The 27,432-nt window shown below is 45.2% G+C and overlaps 1 pseudogene; it reads left to right on the forward strand.

Annotated features, from left to right (window-relative positions):
• Positions 1-3,759: 3,759 nt before the first annotated feature.
• On the forward strand, positions 3,760-3,930 carry LOC126458721 (U2 spliceosomal RNA; annotated as a pseudogene).
• Positions 3,931-27,432: the final 23,502 nt, after the last annotated feature.

Genomic DNA, 27,432 nt, shown 5'->3' on the forward strand with positions numbered 1-27,432 from the left:
ATATTTTTGTGGGATCTGAAATTTAAAAACCTCTTTCACACCGGCCTGATTTAGCTTCACTGATCAGGATAGTAAAAAACATGCGTATATTAAAGGAATTTTCATCCACAAAGCAGGCTTATCACATTCACACAGTTCAATACTGTTCTATCCTGATTAAATTGAGCTTAACTTAAATTCCATAAGGTAGTGAAGCAATTTCAATGTCTCGGTGCGACGAAAATTGTTAGTCGGTCTCCTGAAAACATTTGTAATAATTATTAACTTTCGGTGATCACATGGGGAAGACCGGAGATCTGCTGGTAAGACCGTGTTAGCCCATTTATTGAAAGTAATAAACTGCATATCTTGAGCGTACAAAACGGCAGGTTCGTCCAGTGTAAATCAGACGTTCCCCACTGATCCCATGCAACACAGCGTAGTAAGCAGACACTGTCAATAATAATCAGTTAAATAATACACGAACACACTTACTTTAGTTTAGTTCATGTATTAAATTCCTTCTCATACATAATCTCACCAAGATGGCGACTAGCTCAACAATACATACATATACATCTTCGTTCTTTCACGGCTAATCGGCAAGATCTCAGTCATTCTTTTCATAAGACAAAACATAGATAGCAGAGAAGCTATTCCATGGAGTAAATGCACGCTCCAAGGAATAATAGGGCTTGAAACTACTTTGCATTGATAATCATCGTATATTAAAGTTTAGGAATCGGTAAGATAAGAAGAGATATTTCGAGATATGTACTGAGATATATAATTTATAAAATTTCTGAAAATATCGCGGAGAGACCACTGCGAGAGACATTACTAGGTGGATAGGACGACCATAAATGGTAAGGTAAAAATTGTGGAGCTGAAAGGCGTGGGTGGAACAACCTATTATGATTGCCTGGGTCTTGGAAGGGTTGGTACAAAGGAGCCACTGGTTGCACCAGGCAGTGAACTGATGAAGATGAGTTTGAAGGGTATGTTGGGACCGTTGAAGGGTAGGATAGAGGGCCATTAAGGCAGTGCCATCAGGAAATTGGAGGAAGTGAACACAGGCATGAGGGGTTTGGGCGTATTTGCAGTATACAGGAGATAGAGGAGAGGGGAAAGGACGGAGCCTTTGGGCATGCTCACAGTGGGGTAGAATGTACAGGAGTTGGTATTGTGAATAGTGACATAGGAAGGATGATAGGAAAGGAAGGAAGCAACGAGACAGACGAAATTGATGAGAAGGGCGTAAGTCTGGAGTTTAAACAGGAGCCTGGGGTGCCAGACATGGTCATAGGCGTTCTGGAGGTCAAGGGAAACAAAGATAGCAGAGCGATGGGAATTAAGTTGGAGGAAAAGATTACTGGTAAGGTTAAGGCGCTGGTCGTCAGCTGAGAAGGAGGTCCGGAAGCCACACTGGGTAAGGGGAAGGAGGTGGTGCCGATTAAGGTGGTGATGAATACATTGGCATGGACTCGAAGACATTACTGAACATGGAGGTGATGCAGGTGGGACGATAGGGAGTGGCGTCAGAGGGGGGGGGGGGGGGGGGTTGTTGTGTGTAGGGAACAGCAGAATATGGGAAGTCTTCCACAGGTCAGGGCAAAAGCTGTCAGAGAGGATGACACTATACAAATAGCAAGGACAGCCTGGAAGGAGGGGGATTCCTTGAGGTGGCAGTAGGTGACACCATCATGACCAGGGGCGGTTTTTCTTTTGGAGTGGAGTATTAGTCTGATGCCATGTACTGTAATGGGAGCGTTTAAATCTAAGGGGGTAACTGATCTAAGTACTGGAAAATGGGGCGAGTGGCTAGATGGTGGTATTGGAGCGTTCAAGGATTGTGGGGAAAAGGAAGTAATCATAGGATCGTCAGGAATGGAGAAGCCCTCAGAGAGTTGGGAAGCAAAATGTTCAGCCTTACTGATGTTGTCAGCGAAGGGGCAATCACTGGGGAGAAGGGAATAATGCTGGATGGGATGGTTGCCAGTAATGTCGTGGAAGCAAGACCCGTACTTGGAGGAGTTGACAGGGATGGTGGAGTTGAATTGTGTACATGTCTGGTACCAGTCCTGGCGTTTCTTTGATGTTGTGGATCTGTCGTAATTTCCGGTGGTGCAGAAGTGTATGCTGGTCACAGGTGTGGAGGAAGGAGCGGTGGAGCCTACAGGATTCACACAGAAGAAGGATGGCCTATGGAGAAAGAGTAGGGCAGCGAGGGAGGATAAGTTTGGTAGGAACATGGGCCTCCATGACGTCAGTGATGGGCTTCTGGGCGCAGATCGATGCATGAGTTATCCAGCGAGATGGTAAAAGGTAAGTAGGTGGCTTTTGACTTGTGAGTCAACGGATTCCCTGTAGGCATCCCTGTCGGCTCGGTGGTAGTCGTGGACAGACTCCAGAGTGGCAGTACGCTGGGGGCCAGGAAGTGAACGATGGGCAGAGGAGATGGTAAGAAGCACTGAGAGGTGGTCGCTACCAATCGGGTCAAGGACCAAGGAGGTTGGGGGAAGCGAGTACAACATCTGGGGTTGAGTGACTTTTGGGATGGGTGTGCTGTGGGAGGTGGGCAAGGTCACTATGGACAGCAGCGAGGAACTGATGGCAGGGTCGCGGCTGTGGATGTTGAGGTCTGCGGCAATCACACAAGTGGAGAAGGTGCGATCAACATGGGAGATGAATTCTTAAGAGAGAGGAGCTGTGGAACAGACATAGATACTGGCACAGGTGACGGTGAGGGAGGGAAAAGAGACGCTGAGGATGAGGTGTTAGGTCGGGTCACTGAGCAGTGGTCGTGGCCGTACAGGGATATGCTTGAGGTCGCCAGTGCTGACCCCACCTTGCGCTACGGGAAGGGGATTGTCTGTGCAATGAAGGAGGTAGGGAAAGGTATGGACAACATGGAGGGAAGTGTCATTAAGGATGAAGGAGTCGACCTGGTTCTGGGACAGGGTACACACGAAGACGTATTTGTTGCCAGGGTGGAAGTGAATGTTTAGGTATAGGAAACAGATCTCCTGTTCCAACATTATTTGGGAATGAAACACACTTATACCTATTTACGAATCGTAATTCGCATTCTAGCCCATAGAAATATGGGAAATATATCGTATGATACTTTTATGAGTGTGGTGCTCATTATCTTGCCTGACCATGGCGCTTCAAGAAGAAAAAAAATGTCGAGTCACCTCCAGTCTAGTCCAGCGCCATCTAGCGAGGGCATTGTGTACCTGAAGAGCTCGCCACCCGAGAAACTGCCTTAAGCCTTAACTTCCGATCGCCTGACCCCCTCGTGTCCACTCCAACCACTGACCATACCACAGTCCGGCACGCCTTGGACTGCCTGCAGTTTCACTCCTGATATAGACTCCTTAGTTTACAAAATTCAGAACAGGGAAATTGTTTTGTCAACATACCTCGAATTTTTCCATGCAAAATGTAGATTCCTCCCTTTTATGGTTCAAATGGCTCTGAGCACTATGAGACTTGACATTTGAAGTCATCAGTCCCCTAGAACTTAGAACTACTTAAACCTAACTAACCTAAGGACATCACACACATCCATGCCCGAGGCAGGATTCGAACCTGCGGCCGTAGCGGTCGCGTGGTTCCAGACTGAAGCGCCTAGAACCGCTCGCCCACTACGGCCGGCCCTCCCTTTTATACAAGTTAGTTTCGAAGATAGATGAAATGACCATACACACGTTTTCACATCGCTAAAGTATCGTTACTTACCATGAAAATCCTGTACAATACTATGGGATAGGCTACATTTCCTGAAAGTATTCTCTCACTAAGTAGAAGAATCTGTTCTTATCAGCTTAATACCTGCCACGTCCTGCATCACAGGACTAAAATATTAAAATCATTTTTGGTTCATAACGGAGTGCTAAGAACATGCTCTACCTATGTCACAGACTGCCTCCTCACAGCGAACTCTCTTAAAGTAAACAAATGTCCGTCACATATGAAGTCTCACAATGTAACAACACAGAGAAGTTGTAAATAGCAGGTTGATGCTGTGTATCGCAGTATAAATTCGCCAATATAGCTAAATTTTTTACGATGATTACCTCTCCCTGTGTAAATGGGAGATTGAAATTTCGTTAAAAGATCTTGCTGCAAAGAAAAACCGTCTGAATACCGCTACGACTCTTGGATCGTATCCGTGGTACTCTGCCCTCGCTTTCACCCGCCCGACGGCACGTCCTTGACATCAAACTGATAGGCTAATTAATGAAATTGATCGTGAGTGTCCCTTTGAATTGGGAGTAATTTTTTTCCTGCAGCTGGATTTAACTCGCCAGGTAACCGTTACAAACGGCTCCGTGACGTCTCTGGGGGCTTCCGACAGGCTTAGTTGCCAGCTCCTCCGATAGCAAGATGGATGGTAACTGTCATCAAATAAATGAAGACACCCATCGCTGACTACCTCCCGTCTCTCGATTGTCTTGTCATTCTGTTGGAAGTAAGTCACCTATAGCTGTGGTATACTGCTCTTGAACTAATCCTGCTGAGAGCTGTCGTTCTATAGAGGCACTAGGATGTTTCAATCTCTTCTCCACCCCTGCTGCACCTCAACCACCGGTTTCCATGTGAACTGCTGCCACAACTGCTATCTGTTCGCAAACCTCTGCCCACACACCACGGCCGACAACACACTCCTCGCTGTGCAAGAAAGCAGTTAATGATTCCAGACTCGCAAAATTTCTCCTATCCGTCTCAGAAGGACTGAGCACTTAAATGTCGCTGGGGTAAATACCAGGATATTGAACAATATGTATCCCTCGCACAAGCCGAAACGTTCTGAGATGAGTTGTCGAAATATCCTAGAAAGGCTGACGCAGTAAGCAATAACAAAATACCTGTGTACTGACTGCCACATCCTAAACGTGTACTAGTCTGCAGACCTAGGTTTCCCTCAGAATAAAGCCCTATAGAAGCGTTCCTATTGGCTCCCACTAAAATAGTGGGCAGATGATTCGAGAACTCAAGAGGAAATCCCTGGAGGGAAGAAGATGTTCTTTTGGAGGAACGCTACTGAGAAACAACATTTGAAGATGACCGCAGAAGGGTTCTACTGCCACCAACGTACATTTCGCGGAGCCCAAGGATAAGACACGAAAAATTAGCACTCATGGGGAGTAGTCTTTTTCCCCCGTTCTATTTGCGAGTGAAATAGGAAAGGGGATGACTAGTAATGGTACAGGGTACCCTCCACCACACACAATACGATGACTTGAGAAGTTAGCTCGTACAAATAAATGTAAATTTAGTCTACCTATTAAGATGTCAGTCCATCCATTTATGGGCGCAGAACACTCACGGAAGCATGTTGTCTCTTACTTACCGAGAAAACAAAAGACGGAACTTCTGCTGCTGATTGTCCCTCTATAGGAAACCTTGATATTAGCCCCCAATTCTCTCATTGCAGTCACCTCTCAACTCCCCTTTCGACAGAGTATCGCTTTCTGTGGTATTCTTATGACTCTTCCAGTAAATGGAAATACTGTGTGGCTAGGGTAGACCGTTCGCCTGGTGCAAGTCTTTCGAGTTGACGCCACTTCGGCGTCTTGCGCGTCGTTGGGGATGAAATGATGATGATAGGACAACACAACAGCCAGTCCGTGAGCGGAGAAAATCTCCGACCCAGCCGGGAATCGAACCCAGGCCGTTAGGTATGACATTCCGTCGTACTGACCACTCAGCTACCAGGGGCGGACAATCTTCTAGTCTTAGATGTATAGCATCTGAATCAACCTGATTTCGATGCTAAATGATGTCTCCCACCAAATTTTAGATCCCTGCTAACTCTCTCGAAATAGCATCACGTTCCGATAGCACTGTTCCATTAGTTACAAGGCTGACAGCTAGAGAGCTATCACAGAAAAACAGCACGCTAGCGTACAGGAGGAAATTCACAAACATGCAGAGTATACGCAGACTGCACAAAGATATTCAGAAGCATAACACCTACCATTCATCGATATCAATATAAATATCAGTCTGTACATGTCCTAATCTCCTCTATCATATTCCTATGATTACCACGTTAGAAATACAGCAGTGTAATGGTGACCGAGCCTTTGTTGGCAGCACAGTTTCTCTCTCTCTCTCTCTCTCCTCGTTATTTTTGTAAAACAGTGTAAAACTACGATCTATAAAGACTTCGCTGACGTTATGTGGTAGAGAACTCCAGAAGATGTACTGCATCTCTCTCTCTTTTGATATAGTGTGGAACAAATACTATCTGCCTGTTGACATAGACCATATGTGGTGATCCCATTAAATATACATTACTGGTCCACAGGAGCAGGCGACTAGTGATCGAAGTTGCTTCCACAGACGTATGTAAAGTTTTGTTTCCTGTACTGAAAGGAGACAATATCGACTATCAGTCACAAGGAGAGATTTCTTGTGTTGTTGTTTCATAAGCAGTTTGATACATAGTTTTTGCTGTAACACATTGAAGCAGCGTATGACTACAGCTGTGTACACAGCCATACATTCAATTTTTCTACTATGACTTCGAGGTATGTGTCAGGTGCTAAACCACCATTAACACGTTTTGATCCATTGGCTCTCACAAAGGCTGGACATCGCATGCTGTAAAGTATACCGCTCCCACTGTACACAGATGGTTCAAATAAAAGGCAGATGGTTTTCCTTACTGAAAAAATGTGGAAGACATCGCAACATATGAAAAGTGGAAGAGTGTGCAGTATTGTGGAGCGTTTCGAAACAGCTGTCTGAGGGTGATGACTTCTACATTTAACCACAGTGACGGTTTAGCAGAAGTCCTGATGTTCTGTTTTGAAGAGACCAAGAGCAACGATTCCTTATATTGTAGCCATTTATGCAATCACTGTTTCGGTGCTGACCATTCCCAGAAGGTGTTGCTCCTACCAAGATTCTCTGCATCTCAAACAAGTTGTGTCAGTCAATCATTATGTGGTAATCAACAGCATACCAGCGCACGGATGGGACAGAAAAGACACCGTCGATATGAGACGATATGCTGTAATAAGGAGTACAGTGGATAGCGTGATGAATTTTAGCAATTTTAAAAGTTTTTCCGTAATTTCAACGCCAACTAATGACATGGCAGTATGCTTCCCAATTTCTGTATCATCGTTAACTACCCCTCCACCACTTTACAAGTACCATATACTAGACTGCGGATGCAAATAGAGGGCACTGCAGTACGTCCATTCATGGTTAATTCTCGGATATATACACCAAAGTATACCAGACAGCGTCCTATATCGATGGAGTTAGGTTATCTACATACTTCTAGCACTTCGATCATAGTGCAGAATTTACGATAAGGATTGGACATCCTTCCCTCTGTCGATGGGAGTCACAAAGTATGCTCGAATTCATAGGGTAAAGGTGGAGATTGAAAGAGCTCCCCACAGTGTCTTTCACAAACACTCCCTGCAACACCGTCGTCGATTTAATTTGCAACTGACCAGAAGTAGGAGGGTATTATATCCGCCGCATTGCACATCTCGTGAAGTAATAGAGCCAGGTGAGTCCATAACTTCTGTTCATCGAAGATCGTTCCACAGCAATCTTCCTCACGCTACCCATCCAATTGCACAAGATCTCTCCAGCTGCGTGCACGTTGAGGATGTTAGCACCCCTTATCGGTGTATAGTGGCTATGAGAGTGTTGTGGTGATATAACAGATAGTTAAGAAGAAACATGTCGTTTATGCATGATGGAGCTCCAGACCGACGGAGTTTGAAGTATTTTACGTAAATCAAGCGTGTTATCAATTCTGATGTATTGTTCCAGTTCCTGGGGGCAGTACTAAGAAGGTACTGGCAAGAGAGAAATGATCATAGAACATAAAAACACGCACTCCGAAGGCTACACGGTTCTCCATTTAAACATGTTATAATGTTAAGACCATGTGGTTTCCGAAATATTAGTGACGCAGAATGCAACGCTTTTAATACTCTGATGCAGGACATATATGTCTAACATTTGACATACACCCACCCTGCAAGTTTTCTGTCCACCTCATTAAGGTGACAAACTCTAAGATAATAAAACTACTTCCTTATACACCAAACAAAAACATAGATTCCTTGTATTACATGCACAATATACTTTCTGGAGGAGCATAGCACCCAGAAATTAGGACATGTTCGCATCAGTCCTGTACAATCATCGCCAGCAATGGAAAACGCACCTTATGAGGAAACAGAAAAATGCATAGCAGCGGCGTTTGACATGTCAGATTATACACGATGCTGCACTAACTCCATAAAGAGGACAACTGTCAAGCAAATGAAAAAGCATGCTATAAGGCTAGAGCTGTGCGGTTTCCGACCTATTTATTAGCCATGTGCTATGCACCATTGTTAGTATTCCAGTGTAATAAATATACACTCCTGGAAATTGAAATAAGAACACCGTGAATTCATTGTCCCAGGAAGGGGAAACTTTATTGACACATTCCTGGGGTCAGATACATCACATGATCACACTGACAGAACCACAGGCACATAGACACAGGCAACAGAGCATGCACAATGTCGGCACTAGTACAGTAGTACAGTGTATATCCACCTTTCGCAGCAATGCAGGCTGCTATTCTCCCATGGAGACGATCGTAGAGATGCTGGATGTAGTCCTGTGGAACGGCTTGCCATGCCATTTCCACCTGGCGCCTCAGTTGGACCAGCGTTCGTGCTGGACGTGCAGACCGCGTGAGACGACGCTTCATCCAGTCCCAAACATGCTCAATGGGGGACAGATCCGGAGATCTTGCTGGCCAGGGTAGTTGACTTACACCTTCTAGAGCACGTTGGGTGGCACGGGATACATGCGGACGTGCATTGTCCTGTTGGAACAGCAAGTTCCCTTGCCGGTCTAGGAATGGTAGAACGATGGGTTCGATGACGGTTTGGATGTACCGTGCACTTTTCAGTGTCCCCTCGACGATCACCAGTGGTGTACGGCCAGTGTAGGAGATCGCTCCCCACACCATGATGCCGGGTGTTGGCCCTGTGTGCCTCGGTCGTATGCAGTCCTGATTGTGGCGCTCACCTGCACGGCGCCAAACACGCATACGACCATCATTGGCACCAAGGCAGAAGCGACTCTCATCGCTGAAGACGACACGTCTCCATTCGTCCCTCCATTCACGCCTGTCGCGACACCACTGGAGGCGGGCTGCACGATGTTGGGGCGTGAGCGGAAGACGGCCTAACGGTGTGCGGGACCGTAGCCCAGCTTCATGGAGACGGTTGCGAATGGTCCTCGCCGATACCCCAGGAGCAACAGTGTCCCTAATTTGCCGGGAAGTGGCGGTGCGGTCCCCTACGGCACTGCGTAGGATCCTACGGTCTTGGCGTGCATCCGTGCGTCGCTGCGGTCCGGTCCCAGGTCGACGGGCACGTGCACCTTCCGCCGACCATTGGCGACAACATCGATGTACTGTGGAGACCTCACGCCCCACGTGTTGAGCAATTCGGCGGTACGTCCACCCGGCCTCCCGCATGCCCACTATACGCCCTCGCTCAAAGTCCGTCAACTGCACATACGGTTCACGTCCACGCTGTCGCGGCATGCTACCAGTGTTAAAGACTGCGATGGAGCTCCGTATGCCACGGCAAACTGGCTGACACTGACGGCGGCGCTGCACAAATGCTGCGCAGCTAGCGCCATTCGACGGCCAACACCGCGGTTCCTGGTGTGTCCGCTGTGCCGTGCGTGTGATCATTGCTTGTACAGCTCTCTCGCAGAGTCCGGAGCAAGTATGGTGGGTCTGACACACCCGTGTCAATGTGTTCTTTTTTCCATTTCCAGGAGTGTATTTCCATCGCATAACATACATTCTCGGTGCAAGTGTCTCTCCGATAAACCATGACGACAAAATGTAAGGTAATAAAACAAGTACCTTGCACACCAAAGAAATCATCGATCCTTTGTAACACAAACACTATATAGGTTTCCAGAGTTGTGTGAAGCCTGCTGTTTACAAAGATCAAATCCGATTACGGTTCGGAAATTATGATGTGTCCACAAGGTATCTTATAAAATGATCGTCGGTAACTGAAAATGCATACAAAGAAACAATGACATCTTATGAGGAAATGAATAGCACGATCAGTAGCCGGAGGAGATGTAACTGTATTATCGCAGTTTACCTCCGCCCCTGGTCAGCTTCCTCTTGCCCAGAGAAGTCACGGTCCGATGTTGGGTTGTATTGCTCACGTGTGGGATAATATGGCTGTTTCACCTTGACACCACGTCTCTGGAATGTCTTCTCTTCCCAGTATTGAGGTGTGTATATGTAGCATCAGTCCACACTCCTCCAGAGCACGCAATTTTATTGATTTCGGTCAGTACTCATTTCAAGGCATTTTTTTCTCTAATTTGAGGTATTCTCAGGCAATTTCCGTACTTTTGCTAGGTTTTCGCGATTTTACATATTTCATCGCATTTCCCTCAATTTTACGTATTTCAAATCAATTTTTCGTGATTATACCAAGTTTTCCTCGAATTTTACCTACTTCACGTCATTTTTCAAATTTTTTCGGCAGCTGTCAATATGCATACGATCATATTGCTGACATACCAATGTGTTGTTTGATTTTCTACAAGAATATTTATGCGTCTTATACACCAACTTGCTAAAAAACCTTAAGAATTCCCCTCTTCCCGATGATCCACATGCAAGCATTTTGGATAAGACGTTCATGAAACCTATAGTAACAGTTGCTTCGTACCTATTTGAGATTCAACAAGTGGTGCAGATGATAGATGTATAGAAAACTCGAAGTCTGGAAAACAGTTCCATGTGCTGCTTTGGCCCATCAGAGAGCCAGTCTGGAGACTCATGCAGTGTTGCATCTGATGGAAACTCAAAGTCTGGAAACAATTCCACATGTTCGTTTGACCTCCACACCATTGTCTAGGCATCTGCAATAGAGAGTTGACATGTGTGATTTCTGTTGCTGCTCAGATTTTCTTCCATAAGTATACGCTCTTATTGCTTACCAAATGTGCTTTGTTATTTCTGTTTATACCTTCCAACTCTAATATGTACCCAAAGCCCAGTCAGGACAACTACAACCTATAGATTTTCGGTATTTATTTATATCACCCCAGCAATAAGTTATTCGTTAATTTACAGTGTGAACTGCAAGAAGCACCTCGCGCCATAAAGGTTCCCACTATGCCTACAGAGTGCGCCACCCTGGCAGCATGATTTGTAGACGAACAACTAGCAAGCTATGCGTCTGAACCACAACCTTCCACCGCTAATAGTTCTACACACATACACATATAGACTCTGCACGCATATTACGATTCCTGAAGTCCCGATTTCAATCACTTGTACGTTATTTTCAACAGTGCTACAGCTCTGCAAATAGCGAAATACTCTTCGCAAAACGGTCCTGAAGTGTGTGTAAGCACATTTAAATTCATCCTGCTAAAGAGCATAACATGACCCAGAGGGTTGGAATTCCTTCATCCACATGGAAGAATTTGTCGATTGGGCTACCCTCAATACATATTGGGCAGTTGGAAGCTCTCATTGCTTTTAATTTTAAAAACCAACAGCCACAGTTGCATAGTTTACCTAGATTTACCTAGGTTTCAGTTGGGATAACCCAACCTTCTTCAGAATGAAAGTAACTACCGTTTGCCCATAGTGGACATCGTCAAGCTAAAACTACAAATCCATAAATTATCGTCAGACTGTAAAAACTTATCTGAAACTGCCTCGGCCCCACTTCGCGACCGCGATGCGGCAGCCACGAGTGCTGTTGTTGAAAATATTTAAGCTCTCGTTGCCCCTATTCTGTGCAATCTCGCTGCCCTCCGCCACTGCCGTCGTCATCTGTCTGCCGTCCGCAACTTGCCGTTTCGGGATCTGCTGCTGGCTGCCCACTGCCGCTGCCCGCCGTCGCCGTGGTGTTTATTGTCTTCGTCTCGGTCTTGGTCTTCATCTTCGTCTACTGTGTCGTCTCCCCACTCACCGTTTTCGTTTCCTATCTCGGCGACACTCGTCGCCAGTAGGCTCATCTCCATCTAAACATGGACACCCCAACTACCACCATTATCAACACCCCCACCATCACTCCATGGAATTCCTCCTGTGGCCCCCCTCCTTATGCCCACCTTCCCCTCATTACAGATTCCTCCTCTTCCATCTCCTCCTCCATATTGTATTCCCACGTATACCAGTCCACTCCCACTTCCGCTCACTCTCCTGCCCCTACCACCTATAATCAAGAGTTTCCTCCTCCCCACTCACCCTACAACCCCAGCACATCCTCCACCCACCCAGGTCATAGCCCACCTAGCCAAAGTAGCTACTCAAATGATTCACTGACATTACCTCATGTTGGCACCTGTGCACCCCAAGTAGGGCCTGCCTTCCATCATCTTCCACTCCATCCCATCCCTAATTCTTCTTCCCAGGCCACCCTCACCAAAAAAAAACTTTAATGACCTAGTGTTGACTCCTGCCCTCTCCACCAAAAAACCAATGTCCAACCCCAAACCTCCTGAGCCCCCTGGATACCACCCCTATTCTCGCATCCCAACCCCCCATCTTGCACATCTTCCTCCACTCCTGCCATAATTCCAAGTTCCTTGATGCCTGCACCCTCATCTTAGTAATTGTTAATACTTCCCCAATCCCCCCACTTCCCAACTCATTCCCCACAAGGGCTCCAACCTCAGAAAATCCCCCAATCCGTTTGTCCATACTGAACTGTTCAAAAAGATCTCCCATCTCACCTTTGGCCCTCATGCCACCCTTACACTCTTCCTTACCCCCTCCTCTCCCTGCCAGTGCCAACCCCCTCACCATCCACTGACCCTAACTGCTGTGATCATGAAGCTCAGCCCCATGGTCATGACGGAATTGGACACCCCTTCTGCCCTCGAAAACTATTCCACCCACTGCATTTACAATAACTCTGGATCCACCTTCCTCATGCATGTCTTTATGGAATTCCTTACTCACCCAGGAAGCCCTTATCTATAACTGCCGCCACCCTATTGACCCTAACTGCTCCCCTCCACAGTCATACCAGTGCTAAAAGTGCCTGGTCTACAACAGTCAGCACTACAAAGCCTTTCATGTTCTCAAACAGTGTCCCAACCTTACCTCCTTCAGATAATACATGTTATGAAGCCCTCCCCACCTATTCTTCTGAATGTAAGACAAAAACCCCTCCCACTGAACCAGAGCTCACTGTCCCTCTTCATCACACTGACCAACCCATCCACCCTAACAATTCTGTCTGTCCACCCCCCTCAGCGAACAACATCATTCAGTTCCTCACAATCGTCCTTCAGAACAACCACCCCTTCCCATGCCCACACACCCTACAGCAGATATCCCTCGCCACCCATTCCAGTTTTCGCCTGAACACCTACACCACCTACTCCCACAACCAAGTCCATCTTTACCTGCCCTGACATCCTCGTCTAAGCCTCTTCATCCCCTTCCTCTCTCTCTATCCTAGTGCGACGATAGTATCACTGCCTTTATCAAAACATCTGCTGCTTCCTTGTCAAAAGGCGTCTGTTCATGCATACCCTGTTCCAGCACCAGGTTGATGCCTTCATCATCATCATCTTCAAGGGGGGAGGGGGATGGGATGGGGGGAGCGCACTCCGTTGGTGGTACTGTTGTGAATTAGATCAGATGGTCTCCAAACCCCAAAGTGAACACATAAAATAAATTTGGACTTCCCACTGTTTTTGGATTTCCCAACAAAATTTCAATTTCCTGCTCTTTCCTGGGGTGGAAGAGGGGAGGGGAGGGATGGAGATTTCCCAGGGCGTTGATGAGGGAAGGGGGACGTGATGATCGGGAAAACCCATGATATCGTCAGGGGGTGGGAGTAATTTATTCATTAATTTAATTACTTAATTATTTTGATATCAGTATTGTGCCAGAAACCTTGATGCTCTGCTACTGAAGGCCTGCGGTCTACCACAGAACCCAGCGTCTACATCGAGATCTACATCTACATACATAATCCGCAAAGCACTATACAGTGCGTGTCGGAGGGTTCCCTGTACCACTACTGGTCATTTACTTTCGTGTTCCACTCACAAATAGAGGCAGGGAAAAATGACTATCTGTACAGCTCTGTACTAGTCCTAATTTCTCTTATGTTATCTTTGTAGTCCTTGTGCGAAAAGTACGTTGGTGGCATTAGAATCGTTTTGCAGTCAGTTTGAAATGCCGCTTCTCTAAATTTTCTAAATAGTGTTCCCCGAAAAGAACCTCGCGTCCCCTACAGGGATTTCTTGAAATATCTCCAAAATACTTCTGTGTTCTTCGAACCTACCGGTAACAAATTTAGCAGCACGCTTCCGAATTGCTTCGATGTCTTGCTTCACTCTGACTTGGTACAGGTCCCAAGAACTCGATCAACACTGTCCAATGTGTCGCACCAGCGTCCTATGTGCGGTTTCCTGTACAGATGAACCACTCTTTTCTAAAATTCTTCCAATAAACCAAAGTCGACCATTCACCTTCCCTACTACAATACTCACATGCTCGCTCCACCTCATACTGCTTTGCAACGTTACACTTAGATATCTAATCGACGCGATTGCGTCAGGCAGTACATCACTAATGCTGTATTCGAAGATTATGGGTTTGTTTTTTCTACTCAATTTCACTAACTTACATTCTTCTACATTTAGAGCTGCTAGAACAACTAGAAATTTAGTCTTAAGTCATCCCGGCACGAATCCGCCGGGCGTATTGGTGTCGAGGTCCGGTGTGCCGGCCAGTCTGTGGATGGTTTTTAAGGCGGTTTTCCATATGCCTCGGCGAATGCGGGCTGGTTCCCCTTATTCTGCCTCAGTTACACTATGCTGGCGATTGCTGCGCAAACACTATCTCCAGGTACGAGTACACAATAATTACTATACCACGCAAACATTTGGGTTACGCTCGTCTGGTGTGAGACGTTCCATGGAGAGGGGGGGGGGGGGGGGAGTCCGCTGGGAGCCGAACCACACTGGGTTCGGTGTGGCGCGACGGAGGGGTGAGTGGACTGCTGTAGCCTGTTGTTGTGGGGTTGTGTACCACTACAACTACCGTCGTTTCTAGGTCCCCAGTTCAATACAATACATCTTGTGTCTTCCTACAGTCACCCAACCATAACACCTTCACATACACCACAGCATCACCAGCAAACAGGCGGATATTACTGCTCACCCTGTGCGTCAGATCCTGTTTGTATATGGAGAATAGCAGCTGTCCTGCCACCCTTCGTTGGGACACTCCTGACGATACCCTTGTCTCTGATGAACACTCGCTATCAAGGACAATGTACCGGGATCCGCTGCTTAAGAAGTCTTCTAACCTGGGAACCTATCCCGTATGTTCATAGTTTCGTTAACAGTCTGCAGTGCGGCACTGTGTCAAATGTTTTTCAGAAATCTAGGAATACGGACTCTTATTGTCTCCTTTCTTCGATTCGTCGACTGCCACTGTGGTCACGATGGGTCGACGTACTTCGTAGCGAGAGAGGTTTAGCATCCGTGAATTGTGGAGAAGAGACCGCTAGTGTCCCTTAGCAAAGTCAACAAATATCGTTGTCACATACATGACTCCCAAAGCTGATCTTTTCACATTCATTCGTATTGTTCACACACAAAGTTGCAGGTCGTTCAGAGCCAAGAGAGGCAATATAAATGTGTGTAGAGATCGCTTCAGTTAATATATCGCTCATCTAACAAAACTTCCTGTCTAGCACAGTCAAAGTAAACAACACTGTCAGGAATAACTTCACATCTAAGATGTTGACATAGTGGATATTCAAACACAATTAGGATGGAAATACGTTATACACCACTACAACATGTCCTTGAGGTCGTTGGATTCTATGGAGGTGAAACCTTTGCCTATCATCGACGTATTTCTTATCTGATATATCTCAGTCCCGTCGCCAAGCATAAATAATCCAACAGTTTAGGCAGACTTAACTGATAACATCGACACTCGCTGGATTCATTCCATTGACCACCTTAGCGTTTTAGGTAGGCATGACGCCACTTCATACGGATAACAACATATCTCCTTTGAAGAAACAATAATTCCAAAGTGTTGAATAGAGTATAAAGTCTTGCGAATATTATCAATAGACGGTTTGGTCACGTTAATGAGATAGTCACTTACGTTCGACGTCAACGTGCGATAGTTATTCACAGACGGCAGGTGGCAGCATTGGTGCTGGAAGGTACATAAAGCTCGTCGGGGGGGGATGCGGATAACAGTGCAGTCTTTGTGGTAGTGAGTAAACGGGGCGATTTATCTGAGGCTGTGCAAAACCGGCATCGAGGCAACTGTGGCGCACACGGGCAGTAGATTACAGGGATGAACAACGCCACCGAAGATGTGTACGGGCGAACAGACTCACAACTGATGAGCAACTGACCAACTAGGTGAACCACGGGGCTACCAACAGTGTCTCCTCAACGTCCGTTCAGTGAACGTTGGTGCGTATGGGCACAGCAAACACCCTGCAGCAAACGTCGGAACAGTCCAGGCCGGATGAGGGAACGTTTTGGTCTACGGAATGTTTTCGCGGCATTCCTTAGGTGATCTCGTCATTCTGGAAGGCACAATGGATGAACACAAGCATGCGTCTATCCTGGAGTAGCATAACCACACCTACATGCAGTTTGCTTTTCTTCGACACGATGGCATCTTACAGCAGAACAATGCAACAATGCTAGCAATGTATGTACGATATTCGAAGAGCGCCAATATTAGTTTACCGTACTCCCCTGGCCACCAAGCTCCCCCTGGCTGAAGGCCATTCGAGAATGTGATGTTCCACCTCGATCAGGTTATTCGCATCATGTTTCTCAACCGAGAACGGTAGTGTGGCTGGCCATGGTACTGGAGTCGGCATGACTCAGGGCGTGCCACAGGGGAGTGTTATGGGGCCATTGGTTTTCACAATATATATAAATGACCTAGTAGATAGTGTCGGAAGTTCCATGCTGATTTTTGCGGATGATGCTGTAGTATACAGAGAAGTTGCATCATTAGAAAATTGCAGCGAAATTCAGGAAGCTCTGCAGCGGATAGGCACTTGGTGCAGGGGGTGGCAACTGACCCTTAACATAGACAAATGTAATATATTGCGAATACATAGAAAGAAGGATCCTTTATTGTATGATTATACGATAGCGGAACAAACACTGGTAGCAGTTACTTCTGTAAAATATCTGGGAGTGTGCGTGCGGAACGATTCGAAGTGGAATGATCATAGAAAATTAATTATTGGTAAGGCGGGTACCAGGTTGAGATTCGTTGGGAGAGTCCTTAGAAAATGTAGTCCATCAACAAAGGAGGTGGCTTACAAACCACTCGTTCGACCTATACTTGAGTATTGCTCATCAGTGTGGGATCCGTACCAGGTCGGGTTGACGCAAGAGCTAGGAAAGATCCAACGAAGAGCGGCGCGTTTCGTCACAGAGTTATTTGGTAAGCGTGATAGCGTTACGGAGATGTTTAGCAAGCTCAAGTGACAGTCTCTGCAAGAGAGGCGCTCTGCATCGCGGTGTAGCTTGCTGTCCAGGTTTCGAGAGGGTGCGTTTCTGGATGAGGTATCGAATATATTGCTTCCCCCTACTTATACCTCCCGAGGAGATCACGAATGCAAAATTAGAGAGATTCGAGCGCGCACGGAGGCTTTCCGGCAGTCGTTCTTCCCGCGAACCATACGCGACTAGAACAGAAAAGGGAGGTAATGACAGTGGCACGTAAAGTGCCCTCCGCCACACACCGTTGGGTGGCTTGCGGAGTATAAATGTAGATGTAGACTCCACTTCGCTGTCGGTACCTTCCAAAGCTTCATTGGCTTTCCTTTCCTCCTGCCCGTCTCGTGCTGCAGAAGGTGGTTTTCACAGGTGGTCACATTAATGTGACTCGACAATATATTTTAACCTGCAGGTGTCTGGACCAACCTGCCTCCAGAGCAGAATGTAGTCACTTCGATTGGCCAGTTCCTGTTAACACTCAAAGTACTGCAGTAACGTGATACTGCTTGATGACACTTAATTGTTCACTCCCAAAGAGTATTAAGAAACTCCAGACATCAAGTGGGAACCTCTCGCATTTAAAGCAGCCGTGTCGGCCTACACCATCTCATTTTAGCCGGCTTAGGAGAACTCCGCCCTTTGTCTCCAGGCAGAACAACAGCCCCAGTCCAGGACAAATCGGGTAACCAGCGCTGCCGTTCACACTAGCGACCAGCACTTGGCCCGGACACGATACGTTACAAACGGGTGTGCGCCGTGAACTAAGGATTCAACGGCAGTATCTTCGTGACGATGTTCTAGAAGCTTCGACAAGCAAAAACTCCTTGTCAACCTCTCCCCTGCAATGAAATGTGCCATATTTAAAAAAGAAGCAGATAAAAATTCCGTTGACGTCTTCCTAAGAGACCTTGCAAATTAACAATGTAAGTTTAGACCAGATGTGGCTTAAATTCAAAGAAATTTTGATATGATCGTATGGCATTCACGGCTGGGAGTCTCCACCTGGGGAAGTTCGGCCGCTGAGTTGCAAGTGGTTTCAGTTGACGCCATATTAGGCGACTTGTGTGCCGATAATGACGAAACGATGATGAGGACAACACAACAGTCAGACCCCGACCGGAGAAAATCTCTGAGCCGGCCGGGGATCGAAACCAGGCACGAAAGAAATAGTGTCTGTGGCAGTTGAGAGATATATTACTAAATAAATTAATAAAAGATCGTACGCAAGACTGGTCAGAATACTGTTGCAAAAGCAAGGAAAAAGCATGCCAAATTAAAGAGAACGAAAAATCTACAAGATTGGCTGTGTTTCACTGAATCTCGAAAATCAGCACGGAGTTCAGTGCATGGTGCTTTTAATAGCTTCCACAACGAAAGTCTGCCCCGAAATCTGGCAGAATATCTACAAGGAGGGTCGTCATATGTAAAGTACACCAGCTGTACAAGAAACTCAATATCTTCACCGCATGATACCAATGATAATATTACCGATGAGAATGTCACTAAACAGGAGGTGATGAACACAGTTTACCGAATTCTTTTCCCCAGAGAAGACGAAGTAAATATTCCAGAATTCGAATCAAGAACGGCTGCCAAGACGATTAACTTACAAATAGATGACATCGGTGTAGTGAAGCAGCTTAAATTGGATTGTATACCGATCACATAATAAATCTTAAATCAGATTGTATGCCAGTTGTTTTTTTTTTTCAGTGTATGTATACACAATATCTCCATACGTAGCAATCAAATAGGTATAGCCGATCGCTGGACGAAGGATTCGTAACTAAAGACAGAAACTTCCACAGGTCACACCAATACTCAAGAAAGGAAATACTGGTATGTGTAATCCGATTAATTACAGATCCATAACGCTGACGTTAATTTTCAGTAGGATTTTGGAATATATATTACGTTCGAACATTATGAATTACCTCGAAGAAAGAGGCCTGTTGACACGGAGAATAAATTCAGAAAATACCGGTCTTCTGCAACACAACTAGCTCTTTGTTCTCACGAAGTAATGAGCGCTACGCACAAGGGAGCTCGAATTAGCAAATTAGTTCCATATTTTTAGCTTCCCAGAAGGCTTTTGATACAGTTCCCCTCAAGCGGCTTCTAACCAAATTGCGCATCTGTGAAGTATCGTCTCAGTCGTGCGACTGGATTCTTCATTTCCTGTCAGAAGGGTTACGGATCGTAGTAATCGACAGAAAGTCATCGAGTTAAACCAAAGTTCCTCAAGTAAGTGTTATAGGCTCTCTGCTGCAGCTACTTTGGTAAACGATTTAGCGGACAGTCTGAGCAGCTCTCTTAGATGATTTGCAGATTACGCCGTCATTTACCGTCTAGTAACGTCAACAGAAGACGAAAATAAACTGCAAAATGACTTAGATTCGATATCTCTATGGTGCAAAAAGTGACAATTGACTCAAAACAACCGGCCAGGGTGGCCGAGTGGTTCTAGGCGCTACAATCTGGAACCGTGCAACCGCTACGGTCGCAGGTTCGAATCCTGCCTCGGGTATGGATCTGTGTGATGACCTTAGGTTAGTTAGGTTTAAGTAGTTCTGAGTTTTAGGGGACTGATGACCTCAGACGTTAAGTCCCATAGTGCTCAGAGCCATTTGAACCATTTGACTCAAAACAACGAAAAGTGAGGTCGTCTACACGAGACTTAAAAGGAATCCGTTAAATTTCGATTACACTCACACAAATCTAAAGACCGCCAATTAGCTAAATACCTAGAAATTAAAACTACAAACAAAATAAATTGGAACGGTCACATAGGTAATGTTGAGGAGAAGGCAAACCAAAAACTGTTTTGTTGGAAGAACAAATAGAAGATGCAACAAGTCGGCTAAAGAGACTGTATATACTACACCTGACCACCCTCTGCTCGAGTATTGCTGTGCAGTGTGGGATCCTTATGCGATAGGATTGACGGAGTACATCGAAAAAGTCCACAGGAATCCTGCTCATTTTGTATTATCGTGAAATAGGGAAAAGACGGTCACGGGTATAATACGCGAATTGCTGTGGGAATCACTATAAAAAGGCCTTTTTCGTTGTGGCGAGATATCTTAATGAAATTACAGTCAACAGCTTTCTCTTCTGAATGCTAAAACATTTTATTGGCTCCAGTCTACAGGGAAAGAAGCAACTATAGCAATAAAATTTAAGTGTTCGTTTTACCCACGCACTGTTGTGAAGATGGCTCTATGAATCCTCTGCCAGGCACGTGAGTGTGAATTGCAGAATAGTCATGTATATGTAGATGTAGATACATTGACTCTCAAAGCTTTAACTCATACACACTACTTTTGTGAATAATTGGAGCGTACGGTAGCATATAACATCAATTACTAACACAAAATCATTCGACAAAAAGTTTTTCCTACATGATTCTTCATTTCATAAAAGCTTGTTTCTAGTCATACCAATTATACAGTAATGTTCATTAAGGTGATATGAGGCGGAATGGAGAATGGATTCGAACTTGTATTGATCCCAGGGCCCTGTTATCTAACGAAATGAATTTTAATTACTGGTTATAATTTTCAGTTCCTGAATTTTATCTGGAAAGGCGAATGATGTAAACTTTAATAAATAACCAAAAATGGATTTAGAGAAATGAGATCACGAGGACTTATTTTCTTGTTTGGAGCTAAGAATGTAGTCCCAATGTTTGTAAAAGTATTTCGGATCTAACCTGTGAAGTTCGTATTGTGAGATCTACCATATTTTTTGTAAACCGATCGATGTACCATAACTACTTTATTTCGAAATGCGTTACTTAGATACGGTGCTACAGCATGAGAGAAGATTGCCGCGCACTTGTTACCACTTTGCGATGGAAGATCAATTACGCTATACGTGGGAAGCGTGGGCGAGATTTGTGGAGTACTTTGGCCCGCCGTATCGGCCACGTGCCTACCAGATTTATCAGCCAGTAATGGAGGCAGGTGAATGCTTTGCTGTGGGCGCCGTAAGAAACCAGAACAAATGGAGCTCTCACTACTTCACAACTCTTTGAGATAGAAGCTTGATATCAATTAACACGTGTTCGGATCTCGTAACGCTAGCACAGCCGTCATGATACAGATATGACGTGTAATTTTACATATACTCACTCGTGGCTGAGCGTGAAATACAATGGTTTCCTTGAATTGATGAGAGAATCACAAAAATCTTCCTAATGTGAAGAAAAAGCAAATCACGTATGTTTTCACTACAGCAGACAGCTCCTCTGTGTATAAGGTGATATGTTTTTATGTAGGCATTCAAACCTCCACATCTTTCTATGTGCGACAGACTGTGCACTTGTAAATGCATCCTCATGCAGGTGCAGTCAGATTATTTCATCGCACTGGACGACATGCCTCAGTGTCGAAGCGTTTAGCTCTTGTACCAGTAACTTCAACACATCACAGTCCCTCTAATCTACCGCTTATTCTGTTTAATACGAGGTTCGCTTTTTCAGGATTTGGCAAATTTTATTGTATTATCGAACGCTGTGCCGAAGTCCACATCACACTCGTCAACGTAGCCTAAGGAAAGGAAGTCGAGTGCGCCATCAGTCTGTGAATCGTGTAGGTTATGCTATCGTATTTTGTTCCCTCTCCGGCCGACTTTGGGGACCGGACCAGCATTTGCTAAATGAGCATGAGAAAACGCCTAAAAATCACACTGAGGCAACCGGTATACCATGACACGATCGTTTATCTATCTCGCGGATGCAACACAGATTTTGATTCATCTGCTGGCCGTTGTGGTCGAGCGGTTCTAGGCGCTTCAGTCTGTAACCGCACTGCTGCTACGGTCGCAGGTCCGAATCCTGCCTCGGGCGTGGATGTGTGCGAGGTCCTTAGTTGGGTCTAAGTAGTTCTAAGACTAGGGGACTGATGAGCTCAGATGTTAAGTCCCACAGTGCTTAGAGCCATATGAACCATTTTTTTATTCATCTCCCAGTCTCACACAGCAGCGCTCTATACGAGCTGATCGCCAAGGGATATAACAACTGTACATATAATAATATCAAATGACTGTTCTCACAGTACAACTGTAGAAGCGGCTCCCACGAGCGACTCTTCCCAACATCGGTCGCCCTGTCGTCACACTGATGGGGACAAATTTTAAAACAAGGATCTATAACTACATGATCAAGCCACCAGCAGTTTTTACGAATAATGTGTCTCGACTAGGAGCGATGAGTACACCTATCAGCTTTCAACACTGTTGCAACAGATGGTGCGGCTTTAGGTCGCGAAACCGGTTGTGCATCAATAAAACAAAAGTTAGTGCATCACGTTCGTGAGCCAGAAGTGATGGTCGCCATAACGACGCAACCAGTTTGCTGTATAGCATTTTGGTCTGCCTTACAGAACTTTTCTGCTTTAGAACACTGCTCGGTGTGCTAGTTGCATCCAGATTAGGGAGCGTCCAGCTGAAGGTAGGTAGTCGACCAAATCCCACTGAGAAGTATCACCGATGGCCGAAGATCACAACGAAGTAGCGGAAGTTTGAGAAGAGTACTTAACTTTAGATGTCTCACATCGAGTGAAGTGAGTGTAGAGCTAAAACAATGGACTCGAATGTGAAAGGAATTTGGTTTCATTTCTCTTTACAATCATCCACAGTTAGGTCTTCTGTGGTTCCCTTAAGCCGAATAAGGCGAATGCCGGGATGTTTCCTTTGAAAATAACTGATTTCCTTTCTCACCTTTGTCAAATTAAGGGTTGTTATTGGTCTCTAATGCTTTATTCGTCGATGGCACATTAAAAACAAAACTTGTTTTGTGTTTCAATTGCATGACGTCGAAATACCTGAACAGAATGAAGAAGATTGGAAAAAATTCCAGAAATATAATCGAATGGCCTAATTTTTTGAAAAGAGACGGGGAGATCAGTTTACTGAATTCACTAACTGCATTCTTAAAGTAATTATAAGTAGACCTGAAACTCCGCTCATTGCCCACGGCAGAGATATAGCTGCCTTGCCCGTAACAGCTGAGCAATATGACACCTACAGTCGTCATTACAAACGCGGCTACTCAACTCCATTGTAAGTGAAGTAAGGGGGAATGGCATGAAATGTTCGGCGTGCTGCAGACTCTTAGTGAATCGTCAATGTGTCTCCCTTATTCCTGGAGCTGCAACCTTCAATGTGCGTTAATGCCACACTGAAGCAATATAAAGAGGGACATTTTTGCTCTCCTCCTGTCAAACAGATTCGTGGAGCAAGTAAACAGTAATTAAACTAGGTGTGAAGAGTGGGTGTTGTGTGACGTCCTTAGGTTGGTTAGGTTTAAGTAGTTCTAAGTTCTAGGGGACTGATGACCATAGATGTTAAGTCCCATAGTGCTCAGAGCCAATAAAACTAGGACGTTATCTTTGATTGCACTATTGTTGCGTGAGTTAATAAATAAGCAATAAGTACTGAGTTTGACCATCACATACTGCAGTATCAATTGTTCATTTCGTTCTAGAATTCAAAGCGCGTGAAAAATGTATTTCTTATTACAACTATAGAAAAGGAAGTACCATGATATCATCCTTCTTTTTCATTCAATGTTATGAAGAAATCATAATAAGTGGTTGTAATTTAGTTAATACACTGACGGAAAAAATCGCAGCACCAAGAAGGAGTTGTGCGACACAAACGAAAGTTGATAAACGCGTTTCTGCATCTGAAAGATGATGTTTATTCAAATTTCGTGCCAGTCGCATAAATGTGGTGCTAGTAGTGCCACTATGAGGATGCAAACTAGGCTTGCTTTAAATACACACTGTAACGGTCAATACGTGCGGTAACGGTCGTGAGCGTTAGATACCTTTGAAACTGGACGTGGTGAGTTGATGTTAGTCAAGAAGGCATTTAAGGCGACAAAGACGCCATTATCAACACCACACTGAGTTTGAACGAGGTCTTGTAATAGGGCTTCGAGAAGCTGGATGTTCCTTCTGCGATACTGCAGAAAGACTTGACAGGAATGTAGCCACTGTACATGACTGCTGCCAGCAGTGGCCACAGGACTGTACAGTCGCAAGAAGACAGAGCTCCGGACGGTCACCGAGAGGGAAGGCCATCGTGTTCGGTGTACGGCTGTGGCGCATTGTACTGCATCTGCAGCAGCAATTTGAGCAGCAGTTGGCACCACAGTGACACAACGAACTGTTACAAATCGACTGCTTCCAGGACAGCTCCGAGGCACACGTCTTGTAGTGCGTGTTCCACTGACTCCAAATCACCGCAATTTGCGATTTTAGTGGTGTCAATTGAGAGCTCGCTGGATGGCAGGGTAGAGGTCTGTTGTGTTTTCTGATGAAAGCTGTTTCGGCCACGGTGACGGTGATGGCCGTATGTTGGTTAGGACGACGTCAGTTGAGGCCCTGCAACCAACCTGTATGCGCGTTAGACACACTGGACCTACACCTGGAGATATGGTCTGGGGTGCGATTTCGTAAAACAGTAGGAGCAAGCTCGTGATTATCCCACGTACCCTGACTACAAATTTGTACGTCAATCTGGTGATTCGCTCTGTTGTACTGCCATTCATCTAAAGCATTCCATGATCCTTTTCCAACAGCATAACTCTCGCCCACATACCACCGTTGTAACCCAAAATGCTCTACAGAGTGTCGACATGTTGCCATGTCCTGCTCCATCATCAGATCTGTCTCCAGTCTAGCACATAGCGGACATCCTCTGACGACAACCACAGCATCATTCACAACCAGCATTTACTGTCCCTGTGTTGGCCGACCAAATGCAACAGGCATGAAACTTCATCCCACAAACTGACATCTGGCACCTGTACAACACAATGATTGCACGGTTGCATGTTTGCATTCAACAGTTTGGTGATTACACCGGGTATAAACATACCAGTATTTCACAACTGGAGTGGCTTATCTCGCGCTTACATTAACCTGTGTTCCTCCGATACCAGTCATTTAAATCCGAAATCTAGATAAACGTATTCCCGAAATTTCATTACTCTACGTTAATTATTTTTGGGTGTTGCGACTTTTTTACGTCAGTATATAAGAATCATAGCAATGAAAAGATGCGATTACACCCTCAGAGCAGTACCACATAATTACTCATCTAAAATCAGTATTATTTTGATGAAGCGACCGAAAGCTGTCATAAGAGTATGACTTCTAGGTGTCAATGAGGTTTCGAATGTCTTTCTGGAGAAATAACATTCCTGATGGGTTCTGTTCGTCTCCAGATTTCTGTTATATTCAAGTGAGCTGCCGATCGGTGAAATCCCAGATTTTTTACTGGCCGCAATTATACTTCTGATGAGGTAGACGCAAGGGACAAAGAGGTATTCGTGTTGCAGAGAGAAACCCTTCAATTTCGTTTATTTTTTGCTGGTATACGTATCATTTAGTACCTTGAAAGCCACGCGGGGTAGCCGCGTGGTCTGGGGCGCCTTGTCACGGTCCACGTAGTTCTAGCCCCGTTGGAGGTTCGAGTCCTCCCTCGGGCATGGGTGTGTGTGTGTGTGTGTGTGTGTGTGTGTGTGTGTGTGTGCGTGTGTGTGTTGTCCTTAGCGTAAGTTCGTTTAAGTTAGATTAAGTAGTGAGTAAGCTTAGGGACCGATTACCTCAGCAGTTTGATCCCATAAGACCTTACCACAAATTTCCAATTTAGTACCTTGAAACTAAATCTGACCATATTTATTACAATAAATTTTAATTTATCACTGTACACTAGCTCTATGTTCATAGACATATCCTTCCTCTAATTTTCAGTTACTTCCGCTATACTATGTGCCCAATAATTTAGCTATTTGCTTAATACAGTCTCAGTTCCTTCACTGATTACGATTGCAGCTTATGTCCTGAGATGTACAGTATCAGGTACGTTAATAAGAAAATTGAGAAGTAATGGGGCACCGAAGAAAAAAAAATTGTAAACAATAGTTGAAGTCGACCTGTTATATTAATGATCAACAAAGCTCATAGACTTTGCTGTCACAAGACATACAGTTCGCGAACCATTTGCTGATGACTAAATATAGGTATATGGCAAATGAAGTAAAACCCACGTGCAAACAGAAGTTTGTTCACAGAGTCTCAATGTTAACACTGATTCCAAATAAAACTATAAGGAGCATTCGGCGGCGCGAAATCGTGGAACGGAATCCTTCAGTCTGTTCACAACTACGGAAGGCAGTTGTGCTGAACTGTCAGTGAAAATGGTTAAGATACTGAGAACTTGTTGCTTAAATCGTACAGAAACCATGCAAAATGAACAATTGCTGTTACTTGATATTGTATATCTTTTCTTTTTGACAGAACTTCTGACAGTTCCAGTAACGGCGTTTGATTCATTTGTGTTTCTTGATTTAAAAACAGAGCCACTAGGTAGTTACAAACACAGCTTTCGAATCGTTAAACCGAAGAACTGTGTCAGACAGTGTCGGCCGCTGTGGCCGAGCGGTTCTAGGCGCTTCAGTTCGGAACCGCGCTGCTGCTACGGTTGCAGGTTCGAATCCTGCCTCGGGCATAGATGTGTGGGATGTCCTTAGGTTAGCTAGGTTTAAGTAGTTCTAAGTCTATGGGACTGATGACCTCAGATGTTAAGTCCCATAGTGCTCGGAGCCATTTTTTTGTGTCAGACAGTTGCCGGACGGCGTTGTGTTGAGCATACAAGTGGGACGTTACAATTTACATACCATTTAAGGGAAAGTATTGGGAAAGTATTGGGCGATGTAAGGTGAAATAAGATGTTCGCAATCCTGAGATGGCTGAGATTTAAGTACAGAGAGAGAATCTCCAACCCGCAGATCCGAATGGGGGACTATTTAACCTCAAAAATATTTTATCCGAGAAGACGCCAACATCACCAAGCTACACAGTAGAGCGGCATGGTCTC

This window comes from Schistocerca serialis, chromosome 2 (assembly GCF_023864345.2).
Source record: "Schistocerca serialis cubense isolate TAMUIC-IGC-003099 chromosome 2, iqSchSeri2.2, whole genome shotgun sequence".
In the NCBI taxonomy this organism is placed as follows: Eukaryota; Metazoa; Arthropoda; class Insecta; order Orthoptera; family Acrididae; genus Schistocerca; species Schistocerca serialis.